Genomic DNA, 6,000 nt, shown 5'->3' with positions numbered 1-6,000 from the left:
TATATATATATATATATATATATATATATATTTCCTATGGAATGAACTCTTATTCTTTTTTGGATATGTTAGATTGATTAGTATCACCAATAGGTGACAACGTATTGTACGCTTGAGTGACAGCTTTGTTAAAGATTCATTACTTCGTCTAAATCACGTAGAGCGTGAAAGCTAAAGCGCAGTTTTGCCTTTAGCAAATTGAAAGATAGTTGCTAATTCAAGTTTCGCACTTGCTCTTTTGTGATCAAACCTTATTCAACACGACATGGCGCAGTCAGCAATGGCAAGATCTCCTCTTGGAGTTAACTTCTTTTGGGATAAAGGCCATCAACCAGAATTGGACTGGGACAAATGGTTATCAACTGTTAAACTAACGATTATGGTGAAGGATAACATTCCAGTAGAAAAGTTACTACAACCAAAACCTGAAAGCGAGGAACTGGATTATCCAGCCCAACCAGACTACGAACCACCACAACCAGACGAAACAACGGCCAAAAAAGACAACGTGAACAGCGCAATCAAAAAAGGAAAACCGATTGGCAAAACGAATGCAAAACAATTGAAGAAAAAGGACCAATGGTAGATAACATCCCATGGGATGATGCAGACAACAAAGCAAAGCGCCTAATGTACATATCACCAGGAGCACAAGCTACAAACATCTTTCACCAGGGATTCCCGAACACGGACCTACAAAAATGCACCACAGACGCACTTGTTGAACAACTGAAAGAATCATTCACACAAGCAAGAATTGAAACATTCGATAGGTTTCAGTTTTTCAGATGCCAACAAAAAGAAGGAGAATCTCTCGAAGTATTTCACTCACGAATAAAGAAGCACGCAACACTATGTAACTGGGAACATCTCGAAGAAAGCTTGGTAAAAAATATATTTATACAGGGAATGAGGAATCAACAAATCCAAATGGATTTACTATCCGAAGACAGAACACCAAGTGAAACACTAAACTACGCACTAGCGAGAGAAAGAGGCCAAGCCAATCAACAAAAACTGCACAACTCACAATCATCGCAGTCACTCATCCACACAGACAACCCGTGGTTCGAGAAAGTACAGTACATCAAGACACAAAATAGAGGACGGATACTACCCACCCCACAAACAGGACAAATACAAAATTGCAGAAGATGCGGAAACAAATTCCTACCCGGTCACTTAAACACATGCCCCGCGAAAATTGAAGCTTGCAGAATATGCAAAAAGATCGGTCATTTCGCAAAACTATGCAGATCAGAAATGCCACCACGCCCCACATTCAGACCACAACAACGACAACAACAAATGAATACAGGATCACACCCCCAGCAAAGGTACAACCAACAGGCACAAAGACAAACGCAACAAAAAATTAGAAACATAAACAAGAAAACAGAGACGGACAAACAAACCGAAACAGAGGAAACAATCGACCCAGAATCGACATGTTATATAAGAGAAATGATGGAGGATTTGCAAAATATAAATTTCATCAACTCAATAAACTTCACGAAAGAAAAAGTATCAGACGTAAACAAAACGAAGAGAGGAGAAATCTGGATCAAGACAAGAACAAATAACCAACATATATTCTGTCTGGCAGACACGGGAAGCCCACGTATCTTCATGGATATCGACACCGCACAAAAACTACTAGCAAACGGGAAAACTCCAATAAAACAGCCAAACAAATCAATTGGAGAGTTCAGATGCTTTAACAATAATAAAATCAACATCATCGGAACTATCCAAGTGGACATCACATCAGGCTCATCCAACGCAAAGAACTGCACAATACTCCTAGTGAATAACAATACCATCAACATCATGGGGAGAGACATCATGGACCAATTGGGTCTACGCCTAACAATGACAACAACAAATAAAGGTGAGGAAAATTTATTCAATATTTCGAACACACACCAACGAATATCCAAATGGATATTCAATAAATACCCACATCTATGCAAAAGATTGGGAAGGTCAAAAAACCACGTGGCAAAATCAACGTTTACAAAATAATTCCAACCCACACAACACAAAGGACGACGAATTCCACTACATTTGACAGAAAAAAATGAAAGAGAACTCAAAAAATTAATAGACGAAAAACAAATAAAAAAATTAACAAAATGTTCCGATGAACATTTTATTAGCCCCGTAGTTATCACCGTCAAATCAGACCAATCAATCACAATAGCACTAGACTCGAAAATATTTAACGACGCCATACACAAAAACAAATATCAAATGCAGAGCATAGATCATCTAATGGACAAAATAGGCATGAAAATATCAGAACTAAAAACACAAGAAGGAAAATTATATTTCAGTAAAATTGACCTCAATTACGCATACAGCCAATTACCTCTCCACCCAGACACACAAAAACACTGCAACTTAAATATACTAAGACGCAACGCTACAGGCACATAAAAACTTTTAAACGGATTTTACGGACTAACAGAGCTCTCGGCAACTTTTCAAAAATTGATGGACACAATATTAGATAGACTAGATTCAACAAACGCATTTTTAGATGATATAATGATCATAACAAAAGGCACAATAGAAAACACGAAGAAGAAATTGACAAAACACTAATCAGAATAAATGAAGAAAACCTGGCAATAAGTCTACACAAGTGCGATTTGGTCTGAACGAAATTATTTGGTTGCGATACAAAATAAATGCAGAAGGAATAAAACCAACCAAACGAAAAACAGACGCAATTATCCAACTGGAAAATCCTAAAACACTAAAGCAACTACGATCATATATGGGTAGCATTCATCACCTGATAAAATTCATACCAAACTTGGCAACACTATCAGCCCCAATTAGACCACTGCTTTCATCATCAGCATCTAAGAAAAAACTAGAATGGAACGAAAAACACTCAGCCGCATTCAAAAATATTAAAAACGCAATACAGAACATAATAGAACAAAAAAATTTTAATATCAACAACGAAATGCGAGTAAAGTGCGACGCAAGCGAAGAAGGACAAGGTGCATGCTTCGAACAAAAAGAGAACAACAACTGGCATCCTATTGCATATGCCAGTAGGTTCCTTAACAGAAATGATCAAAGATACAGTATAAATGAACTCGAACTATTAGCGGTCGTCTGGTCGCTAGAACACTTCAAATATTACCTATTTGGATCACACTTCACCCTCCAAACGGATCACCAATCATTATTATTAGCCCTAAAAAATAATAGAGGAAATAAAAAATATCAGAGCCGACTAACAAGATGGGTCGACAGACTATTTTCATTCCATTTTAAAGTTGAACACATCGCAGGAAAATACATGGGTTTCGCAGACTATTTAAGCCGCCATCCTAATTCACCACCAACTGGTGAAAACATGAACGAAAATCATGTAATTAACATAATAACAGCATTAAAATATGCTCTATTCACCAAACAGAGAAAATCAGCCAATCAGAAAGCGCGCCAAATAAGCGCACAGAATGACATCAAAAACCATTCCAATTGGAGCGAACAAAAACAACGCGCTTTTTGCCACTTTCAAGCTAACAATCAATCGCTATCTACTAAGCCTTCGCTAACAGCAAATTTCCAAATTAACAATTCAACACAGCCTAAACTTTATCAATTTAAATAAAACTTTCAAAATTTATCCAAAAGAAAAGTACACATAACAACACGAAGAAGACCACATTTAGATACGAACACAATACCAATAACAAGAAGAAACAGAGCATCCAACAAAAAGAAGATGGATTCACCAAATGGTTACACAACAAACAACACAAACACAATAGCAACACCACAGACCGAGGACACAAACAATACAGGACAGGGACGAAACCCACTCAATTCAAAACAACACTTTAGCCCATTCGTAGAGATACATTACGAGGAAATCCCAGACTACCTCAAGAACTTACATAAAGTCCTAGGAGAAGAATTCATAGCGGAGGCCACAAGGTCGGACCCTCAAAGCCGGAGATTATTACAAATTATACAGGACAAAGATTGGACGACATTAAAACATTTCAGCCACTACTGGCACTCTCTAAAACGAGACTTAGTAGTAACACCATCTGGATGCATCCTTTACGATGGCAAGTTATTTATACCGACCCAGCTACGCAAACCCATCATGAACGCAATACACAGGAAACATCCAGGACAAACAGGGATGATGCATCTTGCGAATTTAATTTGGTTCCCACGCATTCACAGGGAAATCGTTACGCTTACTCAAAATTGCCAACCATGCATCAAGATAGGTAAGAACTTAAAACCACTAATTCCCAAAAACAAAACATCAGAACTACCATAATTAATGAAACCAAATGAAGAAGTCCAACTGGACTTTGCTGGCCCAATAACAGACGAACAACACAAAGAATCGTATATATTAGCATCTGTAGATAGATCCTCTAGGTACCCCCACGCTAAAATTTATCATAATTGCGACAAGGAAACCGCCATCGAATATCTCAACCAATATATAAAATTCCACGGAATACCCTGAAACATAATGTGCGATCAAGCACAAGCATTCAAATCAAGACAAATTGAAATATATTGTAAAAACAATAACATAAAACTAATACTAGCTCCATTCGGAGACCACAGAGCCACAGGAATGATAGAGCGCCTAATCCAAACAATCAAAAGACGCCTATCAGCACTAAACAATGACACTAATTGGTCACAAGTAACACTCGCAGACAAAGTAGCAGAAATAATACAAGAAATAAAATTAATCCCAAACACAACAACTAAAATAACACATTACACAGCACGCTTTGGCAGAAAAATCAACACACAACTTTCAAACATAACCACAAAACCATCACAAAACAACTTGACATACAAAGACATAAAAAGTTTTTATTTAGACAAGAAGAGAGGGCTCAAACAGCCAATGTTGACCGCAGAATCCATCTGGAACATCCAGACTGATTCGGAACCAGAGCTAGACATCAGAATCAACGAAGACATCCCCGATGAAGATTCTGCATCCGACAACTCCACCCTACAGAACGTCAAGAAAAAGGCAGTGAAACGTAAGCATACATCACCTAAACAAATTAAACCTGATAAACTAATGATAACATTCGGAGATAAAACAAAAACATTCACTAACAAAAGAAAACAAGCAGCAAGAAAAACACTCGCGCGTAGAACGAATGAACCTCGAGGTACACTTAAACCATTATGGAACATAATACCACATGGTACAATTACAAACTACACTCCAACAACAATAACACTATAGACACACACAATCGCAAAAACACAGTAATCAGAAAAAACGATCTAGCTATCGTTAATGAAACAAAACCTAGATTGATACACTTTGTAGCATGTAAGACCGTACGAGAATACAAAAGAAATCAAGAAAAAATAAAATAATTTTTGTTAACAGAAAAGAAGAGCAACAAAGAGACTCATCCTAAAGAGCAAAAAAACGAGTGCATCCCCGGACCATCGACCCAAATGGACCAACCCGGCCCAAGCGAAACACAATGGACTCAAGCAGCTAAGAGCCTCAAGGAACCAAAAAGAAAAGGGACGGCCCCAACCAAACGCACATATAAACCTAACAAAGATTTCGACCAACGCTCAGAGGAGGCAGCTCTCGCACAAACAAAACTTGAAAAGGCAAGGCAACGACAAAAAGACAAAGTAATCTCACCACGCATCCATCTGGATACAAAAAAGCTGCACAAGGACAAATCAGTAGAAGTAATCAACCTTGCCTCAGACTCGTCTCAAGGAAGTCCATTGCAAATCTTCACTTCCGACAACCCCTATGCATTCATGTACGCACCACCAAACAATAGACAACAGCCCAACGAAAAGAGACGCAAAAGTCAACAAGATCATAAGAAGAATCACCAACTCACCCAAGAAGACACCAGTAGATCCCGAAATCGAACAAATCATAACAATCATCCCAGCATCAACATCAACACCAATTGGAAACAACACAAAGACACTACAACACAT

Source organism: Convolutriloba macropyga, chromosome 4 (genome assembly GCF_964194025.1).
Source record: "Convolutriloba macropyga chromosome 4, txConMacr16.3, whole genome shotgun sequence".
Taxonomy (NCBI): Eukaryota; Metazoa; Xenacoelomorpha; order Acoela; family Convolutidae; genus Convolutriloba; species Convolutriloba macropyga.
The sequence above is the reverse complement of the archived record's forward strand: the minus strand, read 5'-3'. Positions refer to the sequence as shown.